Here is a 13155-nt window from a genome sequence, read left to right as displayed (position 1 = left end):
GTCAACTGCACTAATGATCCTGCTCTTCAGGTGCAGCTGACAGAAAAAAACCAAATGATTTAAGGGTGATACTACTTTGAGAAGAGAGGTGGCTTGTTCAGCTTTTTAAAGTCCTTCAGATAATGTCTTTTATATCTATGATTGATTTATTTGATATTTATGCAGTTGGCAGTGGGATTTGAAATATAACATAAGCACTTCCTGAGATGTCAGTACTCCGATGTTAGTGGTCTGAACAAGGATGTAATTCATATCTGCAGGTGCTTACTCTGGTATCAAACACTTCAATAACATCATGCTTGTGGAATCCGGCACTCCCCAGTGTCCCATTTGTATCCTGATATGCCCACGTCTTTCCTATGTGTGTTTTTCTTTCTTAAGGAGCTCTCATTTCCTTCAATAGGATATGTTTTATTTCATCCTTTTTCCTGCATTTACTCATATTAATGTCACCGCATGCACTGGTAATAGCTCGGCTTGGAAATAACCCGTATATCCCTGAAAACACTGGGCCTGAAATTCAATGCCTGGGATACTTTATTAAGAAAGAATGGATGTTTAAGTGTAGGGAGGTAATCATTCCTTTTTTGGACTCTGTTCTAGCGCGTTCAGAGGTGCATCAAGCACGCTCAGCCGCAGCCTGATGCCCTCTGCATTGTTCTGGTAGGCAGTGGTTGAGAGACCGGGCTGGTAAGTTTTCTGGGTCTTTTCTGCAGAGGGGCCATACAGTTTGAAAGTGGATGTTGCCAGATAGACGATAAAGAGACTGTAGATACCTGCAGGCTTCTCTTAAAAGAATGCCTCCAGAATGAAAAGAAGTCAGCTCATAGAATCATAGAATGGTTTGGGTTGGAAAGGACCTTAAGGTCACCAGTACCAGCCTCCTGCCGTGGGCAGGAACACCTCACACTAGACTGTTTCTCCCAAGGCTCTGTCCAGCCTGGCCTTGACCACTGCCAGGGATGGAGCCAGATGATAGTCTCTTGCAACTCCTTTCCTTTGTGCCTTCTTCCCATTTCACTCCATCTATGAAAAACGTGAGGTTAGTTTCCAACCTCTTTAAGTGATGGTGATCTCTTCATTTGCTTGCAAAGTACATTTGCGTGTTTTGTGGGGTCTGACTATAAGGTGTTGTGAGAAGTGCTAGTTAGCACTTCTCTGGAATGGCATTGTCCCTCTTCCAGTTGCTTTGGAGACACAAGTCTTAATAAGCCTCCTCTGGACAAGGCAAAAGGATCTGACATGGAAGGACTTGAGGCTTACAAAGGTTATAGAGTTGATTACCAAACACAACAGTATCAGGAGGAATCCCATTTCAGAAGCTCCAAAATGCCACAGCAAGTTCTTAGTTAGGAGGCCCCTTTGGAGCAGCTCTTTGATTAAATATACTGGAGTGTTCAGTGCATGAAATCTTTTTATTTCCTGTCATTATCTTGGTACAATCACAAGTGCCTTTTTTATTATTTTGATGGATGTGCTCATCAGCTGTAGCTTTTCCCATCCCTGGGGGAATTTGCCTGCCCTGAAAAGCTGAACTACACAATATCTAGTAGAAACTAAATTCTTTTCCCAGCTGGTAAGTAGTGCAGCACCGGTGTCTCTACTTAACGGTGCTCTACTTGGGGAAATGTGACAAGCCATAATCTGTTTGAACAACTCACTTGGGTAAGTTAGTGCTTCATTGTAAACCCTCGTAGGTGACTCAGCTGGGAGATTGCAATGAACAGGAATGCTACAGATTAAAGGGTCTTGCTTGCAACTCCAGCTACCCCTTTACAAGGCATAGGATCTGTATGAATACATCTTACTATAAAGCCAGCCTAGGTTTCATGTTTGTTTGCAGCAAGAAGTGATTTTTGGTACTAAACTTCAGCTGGTGGAGTAAGCCCACATTTGCAGTGGAAGCAGACCCAATCTTTTGTGTTGCCACAACATCTATATTGCAGTGGCAGGTAGATTTTCTTTTTTCCTGAGACATCTTTGCATTAGGCTGCATAGAAACTGGGTTGATTTAGAGAGAGAAACCTTGCTGTGTTAGGCTGACTTTGCCTGAGATTGGATGTTTTGTTCTTATGTTGTGGTTTTGATACACATTAAAGTACAAGGTGTGAATAAATGTGGGAGAAAATAAGCCCTGTAACCTCTGTTAGGATTTTGTGACTGTCATTCAATGAGCCATGTGGTGACAGAGTCAATGCAGATAAACCAGCTCTGGCTCCTACTACTTGGAATAAAGAGGACTGCTTCAGTTTGAGCTGTACAGGAGCTATGACCCAAAAGGGAATTTATATATATATAATGAAAGACAATGGTCCAATTATGCTGAAGCATATTACGGGTTGGTATGATGAGAATGCCCTTATAAGATCTGAGAAGTACAATCTAGTGTGGCTTATAAGATACTTAAAACCCCACAGATGGGGTTGGGAGAGGCATACAGTATTCATGTTCTTTCACTCTCACAGTTTATAAATAGCAAAAATGCAATTTCCTGCTTTCATTCAGGGCAGCTGCAAGTCACACTGGCCTGTGGCAAATGGCCAGTTTGACTCAGGATTAAGCCCAAGTGCCACATGCATCTTACCTGCTTCAGCCAAAGCTGTACTTGAGCAATGCTCTCTGTCTTTCTCAAATTTCCCCCTTCTTCCCATCATCACACAACTTCGGTTTTCATTTTAAACATGTTCTTCTATGATCCAGCCTAGAAAATAGGTAATTCTCTGCTACCAGCAGGTGGGGATGGGGAATACAGGGCATTAACTCTAATGGGGGAAGAAACAAAACAAAGAGGAATAAATTTCATTTCCTCTCTTCAGCAGGTGGAACAAGTCTGCCTGCCTGAGTGAAGTGTATGCTCCTGTCTTCCCCTCCACACAGCCTCTTCTTAATCGTTAGGGTTATTTCTCCTTTTAGCTGGCAGGACTTAAGTGCATCTCTCCAGAGAAGTAAGCAAATGTGATTGGTTTTGCTGTTTTGTCTTTATAGTGTTTCAAATATCCTAGAGCTTCTAATTCTGGGAGAGGGCAAGTTTTCCCTTCACAATTACTCACTGAATGTGCTGAAGGGAAGCAAAGAAATAAACAAGTCTAGAAATCAAACTGCCATGGTTGCCAAGGGTGTGCACTTCCTCAGTGATGTGCTGCAGGAAAGCCACACCTCAAAACACTGAATCTCTGCAGACAAGAGCTTCTTAAAGGTTTAGCAGTTCTATGCATAGAGAAAAAGAACGTTGGGGCATGCTGGCCTGTCCCTTTCAGGGAGATTGAACACAGAGAAACGTGTAGACATGCATAGAAAACAGTAATGTAATGATTAAATTACTGTGATAAATCCAAAATATCATAAGATTAATGTTTTTTGTTCTCCCTTTCACAAAAAATAAGGTGGTTCTAACTCCAGCTATGCTAAAATTCAGAAAACAAACTACTTCTCTTTTTTTTCCTTTCTTGTTGAATGTTGTGGCTATCCAGCCTTATGGCTGCCTTTCACAGCAGAAAAGGAATAGGCAAGCCAGAGGGAACAAGAGAGGGCAGGGGTGTGGTGACCTAATGGGTCACCTGTGGAGCAGCCTGGGCTCAGGTGCTTTTAGTTACCCTGATTGCAGCCTCCTCCTCAGTACCAGCTCAGTGGTGCTGGGCTTTGCAGGGAGCAGGTAAGTTCTTTGAGGGGTTTTTCCCCTCAAATTTCTTTTTATATTTACTTTTTCCCCATTTTTGTGATGTAATGAATGTAGTTTTGGAACTGTGACTTCAGAACTACCTTAGAGTAAATCCTGCTTTGTGTTTGGGGAACGGGACAGGGTGTTGCTTTGTGTTTGAAGAAAGCTATGTTTTGGGGTGATAATAGTTCTGCTCAGTGGGTGCTGAAAGCTCTCTATATGAGGGGGGCTCTTTGGCTTTTCATGGAATCTGTTCCTTGAAGTGATTCTCCTGAATAAATAATGCCTGAAATGAAACAACACCCCAGCCCTAATAGCAAGATTGCCCTTATCCTGCTTTGAGTCTCATTTGGCTTCACTTTGCTGCCTAGGCTTATTTCCTTCCTGGAAGGTTCTAGAGCAGCTATGAAGCTTTGCTGGCTATGTAGTGGAAAGGAAAAATTGTGGTCCAAAATGCTCTCAGATGCTGTCTGCAGACATGATAAGATGTTTCTCAAGTAGTACCTTAAGTAGTCTCTGGTGGCTTTGCTCATTGTACTCCTTGTTTAACTCCCCTTGGGTTCACAGCCTTGAGGTCCTCCCTAGATTTCAATCCAAGGTCTCATTTCACTCTGCTTGCAATTAGGACAATGGGGTATTGGGGTGTTTGGTCAGCAAAGGTCTAAGCTAAATGTGACATTGGGCTTTGAATGAATTTCAAACAGTAATTTGAGCTTTGAAGGCCTTAGAGGGCATGTTTTTGCTTCTGTGGTGTGTGTAAAACAGCAAAAGGAGAGGGCTGGGCTTTGATTTTACTATGAAAACTTGGAGAATTGGGTAAGGTTGCTTTCTTTGGATGCTGCTGGGTTTGAGTAAGCTGAACTGGGGCAACCATCTTGTCTGTCCATCCCCTCATCCCCATTTTGTGCTGCACATCACCAGCTGTAAGGGGTTTGTTAATGCAGATTGGAGGCACCTGAGTGGTGTTTTCAGGGGGAGGGCAGCGAGCAGAGACACACCTTATGGAGAACAGCTTCCACAAAAGAAGGGCCATAATTAAGCAATTGGATGTATCTGGGAAGTGGAAGGTTAAGCATTAAGCAGATCCAAAGTTACACAATTGTTACCTCTCAATACAGCCTATAAATGGTGGGTAGCATGCTCTAAAAGCTGTGGAGCTGTGTTGGCGTTTGCTCTGCCCGGGCTAATTCACCCTTCTGCCTAGTAGGTAGATTAGGCTAAGCAGAGTGGCTTGCTAGTGGGACTAAACCACTTCCTGCAACAGCAAGAACTAGAACTAGTTCAAGTGTCTCTGGGCAGTTGTTGCCTTGCGCCCTGTGGATGTGACTGCCATGACGGTGCACGTTACTTCCCCTTTCTGTTCAGCTATTTTCCCTTTCACCCTTCACATGTTTCGTTCCCGGTCTCATAATGATTTAAACACGTGCTTAACGTTATGCACTGTGCGTAACCCTTGATTTAAACACGTGCTTAACGTTATGCACTGTGCGTAACCCTATTGATGTGCATAAATCTTGTGAGAATAGGGTTTACACGTGTGCTGCAGTGAATTTAGTCAGAGTATAAACTCGAGCACATGGGTACACTTTCACAGGATCAGGGCCTCGGGTGCAGGGCAGGATGGTCTTTTACTGTGTGCCTGGACAATGCGATTTATCATAGCAGGGAGCAAAACACATCCATAAATGAGTGCAAGGTGTCTGCCAGCACAAATCCAGTTGCCTTAAAATTGCAAAGGTGGAAGTAATCTTTGAGGATGGGGAGGGGTGGAGGGGAATGAAAAGTTATTAAAAGCAGAAGAGATCTCAGGGAACCCAACTTCGTTTCATTCTGATGAAGAAGCTTTGAATACAATAGGGAAAAAGCATTGGGAGTAATTATCCAAAATGGGTGGCATAAATCCGAGCAGAAAGTAATACATCAGTTTTAAAGCTACTCATTTCAAACTGTGAGTTAGATTTATTTGACCTGCATTTGGGAGCAAATATTAATGAAAGGGCGAAGGCAGCTTATGGCTCTTTCAGTTCTTTCATTTCCCACTAGATGTCTCCGGTGTAAAAACTAATTATGAATGTTCTTGATTTAATTTGGAAAAAAAAATTGGATGAAGCTTTTTTTTTTCTTATTTCTTTTCAAGTATTGTGCTGTTGTGCAGCTTAACCCTTGATCTTTCTGCAGTAACTACTTCAGCCTCAAGTATGACAAGAGGCTGCTTAGAAACGATGCAGTTAATGGAATACTCTTTAATAAAGAGTTGTTCAAGTATTATGAGAATCAAATCTTTATTCCTAACCAATTCTTTGGCTCCCATCTTTAACATGTAACTTAGCTCCCAGCTCTGATGACACATGTTCCATAGCCTATGAAACTTCCCTGGTTTTTCACTTAGCACAGTATTGTGCTCTGTTTGAACTTGGACCTCCTTTACGAGGAAAACTTCTGGGTGAATCTCCAAAAGTGGTTTCGTTTGTCTCGCTTCCTGTTTGCTAAAATTGATGGGACTCTAAATAGATACAAGGATGCACTTATGTGGATTACACTGCAGAGTTGGGGCTTAATCCTAGAAAAAAGCAGGATATCTGTTGCGTGCTGATGAGAAGCCATTAGAAATGCTTCTAACGCACAAAGAAGTTGTGCACAGATGCACAAAGTGGGGTAGTGCTTTAGGTAGCAGTGGTTTGGGATTGACCTGCTCATATTTCATTTAAAACAAGTTTGGTTGATTTGTCTTTCTTTATTCTTTTTAAAAGCCTGGAGCTTGCTGCTGTCTGCATGATGGTTTCACCCTGCTGCTGTCTGATGAATATCCAGCTACAGAGGACTGGGCAGTTTATGCGTGGAACAAGCCAAAAACCCATCTCTACACTTGGCCTTTTTGAGGTAAGGACCAAAATCAAAATGTCAGGCTTGGAATAAAGCATAGTTAGTTCCACTCCTGCAGATCTGCAGTTAGTTGTGTATTTGCTTTACCATTGTGCATCTGTTTTCCTAGTCCAAGTTGACAGGTTGTCAAAATCTGCGATCAGGTGTGAAATTTGTCCATTGACTTTCGCCTGTACTAATGGTTTAGATTTCTAGGAAAGGTTTTCAATGAGTGTTTTGGAAATTCACTGTTGAAACATTTCTGTTAGCTCTGATGGTGCTTTTAGTGCTGGAGTTTCATTGTCTTCGTGGCCATTATTATCTTCAGCAGCAGAAAAATTAGGTCAGTACAAGACACTTGTGGAAAACATCCTGGTTTGTATCTTCCCTGCACCATTTCGGTGTGCAGGGTATGAGCTGCTTTGATGGTGACAGCTTTGAGCAAGACCACCACAACCAACAGTTTGTTAGTGTCAGAACCAGGCTGCAGACCAGGTACTACCATGGCCCTTGCGCAGCCCAAGCAGATTGGTGACAACTCCTCAAGTGGAATTTAGGGATGTACAAATTCAACAGCTGGTTTATTGTCCTTTCCAGTCCCCTCTTACACTCGGCTGTGCTCTCCCAAGATAGACATGCCATTAAACCCAGTGTAATCACTGGCACAGCAGGTGTATTGAGAAACAGACATTGAGCAGTGTTTTAAATAAAAGGCCTGAGTAATAATAATAATAATATTAAAAAGCAAACAAAAATCCCCACTGCCAGTCACCACAAGAAAAGGTATCCACTGGGAAATGAATAATTGCCCTCTGTGGACTGCACAGCATATGCTGGCTGCATCCTGCTGCCATTTGCATTTCAAACTGTTGAAGTTAAATTATAGCATTATAAAGAAACCCACTTCAAAACCTAAAGCTTAAAGGTACAAAGGCAACAACGATCCAACCTGAAATGTCTTTATAGCTATTACATAGATGTAAGACTTGTGATGGATGGCAGAAAACAAGCGCACAAAGAGTTCTTTTACAACTCTTTTTCCCACTTAATGACAATGAAGCGTAAACAAACATTGCCAAAGAGTTGCTGACATTATTCTGATCGCTTTATTTCACTCTGCTGCTCATATTACTGGGTGCTGGGGTGCAGTTTGTTGAGAGTGAATGTTCTCTGGTCAGTTCTGTGTTCAACATCTCAAATATCACTTCCCAGAGTGGTCAGGGAAAAGCTGCTTTTCCTGTCTAATTTCATACTCCTAAACCGAATCTCTCTGAATTTAAGCTCTATGGTATTTGTGAGCAGTTGACTTTGAATATACTGGACAAAAGATTTCAAACTTGGTATGCGTTTTTCTACTTGTGTTTGCTTGGGTTTTAAAATCTGGCTGCTTTAATGGGAATGAGGTTCCTGAAAAGTCTCTCCCTTTCATGGTTTCACTGCTGGTTAGTTATGCAAATAGGTAATGAGAAAAGGTGATTCCTTCCAATCCACCTCCAGCTTCACTCCCAAAATCAAAGGCTTCATAATTCAGTGAAGCACCTCGGCCTGTAGTAACATTCACGTGGTGTTAAGACCAATCTGATGTATCCTGCCTCTTGGCAGTGCTTAGCTTGAACTCGCATGAGCAGTGCTGGCGATAAAGCCTGTCTGAAGCACAGGCTGAGGAAGCCTGTATCTGCTTGTGAAAGGCGTAATCTCAGCTGTGTGAAGTGTGGGGAGCACAGGTTACACCATGCAAGTATGTTGGAAGCAATGGTAGCTGTGATTTCTGGGACACTCCTGTACTTTGTTAAATGTATAAATGTGTGCTTAGCAGCTTTGTTTTCAAGTGCTGTGGGGTGGTACTGATGAAATAGCACGCAGCCTGAAACACCACCAGCAGGGACCTGCCCTTCTTTTGCTTGCTTTCTTAAACTTGCACTTTCTTTCTTGCACTTTTCTTTCTTATACTAATCTTACTGGATTATATCTCAAATTGAACCCTGTTCTTCAGTCTGGCCTTTCAGAAGTAGTTGCAGGTCTCAACACTTGCACAGTGTGCTGCTGTGTGTGCATCTCACAGAATCCCTAAGCTTGACAGGAGTCTGTGGGCACTATTATAATTAGATAATAGAATAATTTCATATGCAATTGAAAGTGCTGCAGGGAAAGAAGAGGGATGTTTGGGAAAGTGGATTGTAATTACTTGAGCTGGAATTTGGCCAGGATACAGAGGTTAGTCTTGTGAAAAGTACCGAGGGACCTTCAGTGAACACAACTAGTTAGGATCTCAGTTAGACTCCTGATTTAAAAGGTGCAGCCCTCACAGCCTGGTGCCCCCATGGTGTACTCAGGCAGGACTGAACAGAGCTACCAGAAAAAGCCACAAGCAATTTTCCCTGACAAAGGTAAAAAGGAAATGGAGGTGACTGGGAATGACTTTTATTCTGCCCTAAATTGTCCTTGACATTTTCTCCAACACTTCCCACATGAAACAAACAATTGGATTCAACATGAAATTCTGTGTGTGTGGGGAAGCACCTCCCTGCTGAAGGGAGCTGGGATTTCAAGGCTAGTGGCTAATGTGATTGTATGGTCATGTAAAAGACCTCAAAAAATGGGAATTTGGCACCATTTTCAGTGGAAGATAAGCACAAACCCCGTGTCACCTACTAGAAAATCCCAGCATAAAGTTTGAGCCTTAATCAGACCGAGCAGTCCAGTAATGGTTCAGTTTTCAGTCCTGGAGAAGATGCTGGTGTCATTAAGGAAGACTCTGACTTCTCTCTGAAAAGGACCCTTCTTATTTTCATCTTTACTGCTCGTCAGAAAGATATATACTCTCCAAATAATAGCAGTTTCCTTGTGCTGGAGTTATAGTGGCTTTGTGATACAATAAACAGCACCCTGTCATAAGTCTTGTGTAAAAAATGGCCTGACATTTCTTTAAGAGTAAAGAGAAACACTACAGCAGCGATGACCTCTGCGCAAGGTCACAGATGTTTTGCATGGTGGTTCCATACTTCTACGCTAGGATATATTGCTTACTTTTCACAAAGAGTTTTCCTGAGGAATTACAGTACGTTCCAAAACGTCGGCTGAGCTCCACTCAGCCTTTCAGGGCTCATTTTTTAACTGATACTAACCAGAGTAAATATGGCAGGGTGGTGGGTCACTAACTTTTTGTTCCCCTTCCTTTCACTTGGTTTGTACTTTAAAATGAACTAGTCTGAAATGCCTAAATGTCCAAATTGGATGGAATTCTACAGAATAAAATGGAGCAGGTCTTGAGGAGGTTTGTGATTCAGCACGAGTTTGGAGAGCTGCCGAAGTGTTTGGAGATTTATCAGGACATCTGTGGCAATTGAACTGAAGATCTTGCCACAGTAGTTTACTCATTACATTTCTTATACTTCCCAGCATGTGTGAAGTCAGCTGGTGGAACTTTCTGCCACCAGCCACTGCTGAAGGGCTCGGTGGTGTGTGCAAACCCTGGGGAGAAGGTTTGAGGTTTATATCTTTATTTTTTAATGCCAGGTTGGATGGGGCTTGGAGCAAGCTGCTCTAGGGGAAGATATCCCTGCCTATGGCGGGGGATTGGAACTGGGTGAGCTCTAAGGTCCCTTTGACCCAAACCAGTCTGGGATTCTATGATCCCACGGTGGTATCAATAGAGCTGCCTGGTTTGAGAGGACTATGCCATTTGCTGCTGATAGATCCAGTTGTGCATTTGACCCCTGTGTATATATGTATTGAATGCATCATCAACGAGGAACTCGCTAGGGTCACCAAAAACCGTTTCCCTTAGGACGTTTCACATTAGTGGTCCATTCCCTTGGGATGCTGTGCAGCTGGGTTCCTACTCCTGCGTCAGCTCAGACTGAGGGTAACAGAACTTCCTGAGCTCGGGGGTAATAATGAAAACCTTGCTGATGTATCAGCTGAAAATGTTCCTGGGCACTTCAATCACATGGACAGAAGCATGCCAGGAAGCCAGTCCATCCTGGCAAAGTAGGGATTCAGCCTAATGAATGTAAGTTGAAATAGCTGTGATAATTTGCTTTTCAAACTGTCTAATCTTAGATATTAGGGTAACCCAGAATCAGTTCTGGTGTATCTTCATATGGTAAGCAGGAGCGAGCTGGCTGCTCTGTGAATATTGTGAGCTCTCTGCAGTAACACCAAGAAGTAGATCTGAGGCCAGGAGCCATTTTCAGCAGGTAGAGCCTAGGCTGCCACACAGGCAGTACCAGCTGAAAGACAAATAAGTACGGGTGAAGATTTTGATCTTATCCAGGTTACCACAGCAAGTTCATCTGAGCCATTAGCCCAGGTTTCTCCATAGAACACATTCAGCCATAGCACAGCAAGGCTATTTTCTGTCTCCAGTTCTGCAGATGGCTTCTTTAGGGTAGTTCACTTCTTCATAATGAGTCTGCATTTTAAGAGGAAAAGTGTTGGTTTGTACATACAGTAAGAAGTTCATACCCCAAACAGTTTAGCACCTCAAGAAATGTAATGAAGGGAACAGGAAGCACAAGGGATGTTGCATGATCCTAGGAAAAAAGAAATAAAGCCCAGAAAAGAACACAGTTCCATAGACTTCTGCTCTGGTGTTTCATCTGTGGGACCAGGCTTTTTCAGATGGTTTCAGCTAGTTGAAAGGCCAGGTAGCAACGGAAGGTGAATAAAACCCCAATTCTGCTGAGTAGCATGTTCTTTGGTGAATGCTGTCATTGAACCTGGTGGTATATCTGCAGAGTAAGGGCACTAAGGCAAGCAAGGATGTTCCTGTGTAAGCCATTTTGAGGCTTGATTCTGGTTCAGCAAGGAGCAATCTCTGTTCTCCGAGTCTGCCCCACTGTATGCTCAGAACTGTTTCTGATGTGCTTTGCAATCAAATAACGTAGAAGTTTTAGTTACCACGTGGGACGAGTAAAACACATAACCCAAAACTAATTTGTCACAATTTAATGGTGTGATGCCCTTCCTAGTAGGGTAGAAAATGATCATCTCCATTGCCTGGGGGCACGATATCATGCAGAAACACTTTCCCTGCTCCTTAAGTACTGTCCATTGGACATTAATTCACTTAACTGACATTCTGTTTAAAGGACAAACAGTGTTAAAACATCAATGCCCTTGTTTCTCAGAGATCTGTGGGTGTTTGGTGTTTGGCTGATAGATAGTGGTGGTGATCTGGTCATTTCAAATGAAAATTTAACTGTGTGCTCCGAGTATGGCAGTGGAGGGTAGTGATGCCCTTAGGAATTGCTTTCCCAGTTTTTCTGCCATAAATGCTTTAGAAGTACCAAATAAACCGTATAAATAAGCTCTGGTTAGTACTGTTAGGTAAGATTTAGTTCTGAGCTTTTCTGTTCTGAGTATGTTTGTGTGGGACAGATAGTCCCAGCCAGTAAAGGTCACACAGTATATTATATTTAGTATATTATTTTATCTATATGGTGATGTTCCAGAACCATGTTACAGAATCATAGACTGCTGGAATGGTTTGGGTTGGAAGGGACCTTAAAGCTCATCCTGCCCCATGGGCAGGGACAACTTCCACTAGAGCAGCTTGCTCCAAGCCCCTGTGTCCAACCTGGCCCTGAATGCTGCCAGGGATGGGACATGTGTTACCCTTCCTGGTTTTGATAAGGAGATTTCTGCTGAGAACTGTGCTCTGTATTTGACTTAAACATGGGCAATCTTCTTGTTCTCCCTTGCATGCACTTGAAAACGTATCCAAGTGCACTTGAAACCACCCAAGTGATTGGAAGTGACCTGGGGCTTTGGGGTGGTCCCTTCTTTGCCTAAATATAAATGAGTCTCTCTGCTGGATTTGTATCAGCGCCTGACTTGTGGCATCTTCCATATCTTCCTCATTCCTTAGTTTTCTGATGTGCATATTATCATTGATATTATCGTCTTGACATTGTGTTGGCACCAAAGTTTAGACCTTTACAGAAGATAGCATGTTGATAATAGTCCATTTTAGTAGGGCTTTGCACTTAGGAAGTTCAAAGGGTTTAATAAATGAAGGTCAAGGTATCGGCTGCAGTTTCTTCTATGGGGAAACTGAGGCAGGGAGACATTTTCTGGATTATGTGGCAAGTGATGTAAATGGATGAGCTGGTTTTGTTGGCAGACTGCTGAGCTGCTCTGATCGTGTGATCTAAACCAATAGTGCATAAATCTTGAAGGGTAGGATGAGGAATAACAACTCCTCCAGGCAGAGTTCCTGCTTCCCCCTCTCGCTGTTTGCTCTTGTGAACTGGTGACTTGAGAAGGACTACCAGGCATGAAAACCTCCTACTTTACACAATTAGTCAACATAGTCCCCTGGCTTGGCATTGCATAAATTACACTGAACACCTCTGTCCCTGGGTAAACTGTAACTGGAGAAGAAGAGCCAGGAGGTAGCTGGAATCACAACTGTTAATGACAAAAGAAAACTTCTAGCTGGCTTTCCAATGTCTGTTAATGCGGTGCCATTTAAAAGGTTCCAGTTAGGGCTTTCACCCCTTGACCACTGCTTGATCCATGAAATTGCAAAGCAAACCCTTCGTTAGCCGTTTGGTGCAGCAGTTTCATCTGCTTTCCCGTTCTTCTTCAGCCCTCCCCTTCCTCCTCTCAGCCAGTCTTTCCAGCTAGGT

General features: G+C 42.9%; 1 long non-coding RNA gene across 1 annotated transcript in view; it reads left to right on the top strand.

Annotated features, from left to right (window-relative positions):
- LOC130602110 (uncharacterized) overlaps positions 1-13155 on the top strand; it is a 52898-nt gene that overhangs the window by 6229 nt on the left and 33514 nt on the right. The window contains exons 3-4 of the long non-coding RNA XR_008972820.1: positions 2817-2945; positions 6409-6538. This is a non-coding gene — a long non-coding RNA (uncharacterized LOC130602110). The remainder of the gene's footprint in view (positions 1-2816; positions 2946-6408; positions 6539-13155) is intronic.

Source organism: Pezoporus wallicus, unplaced genomic scaffold (genome assembly GCF_028554395.1).
Source record: "Pezoporus wallicus isolate ANWC-B61680 ecotype Strahan unplaced genomic scaffold, APGP_CSIRO_Pwel_v1 contig_11047, whole genome shotgun sequence".
NCBI classification, from domain to species: Eukaryota; Metazoa; Chordata; class Aves; order Psittaciformes; family Psittacidae; genus Pezoporus; species Pezoporus wallicus.
Note: the sequence above shows the minus strand (reverse complement) of the source record. Positions and strands in the feature narration are given on the sequence as shown.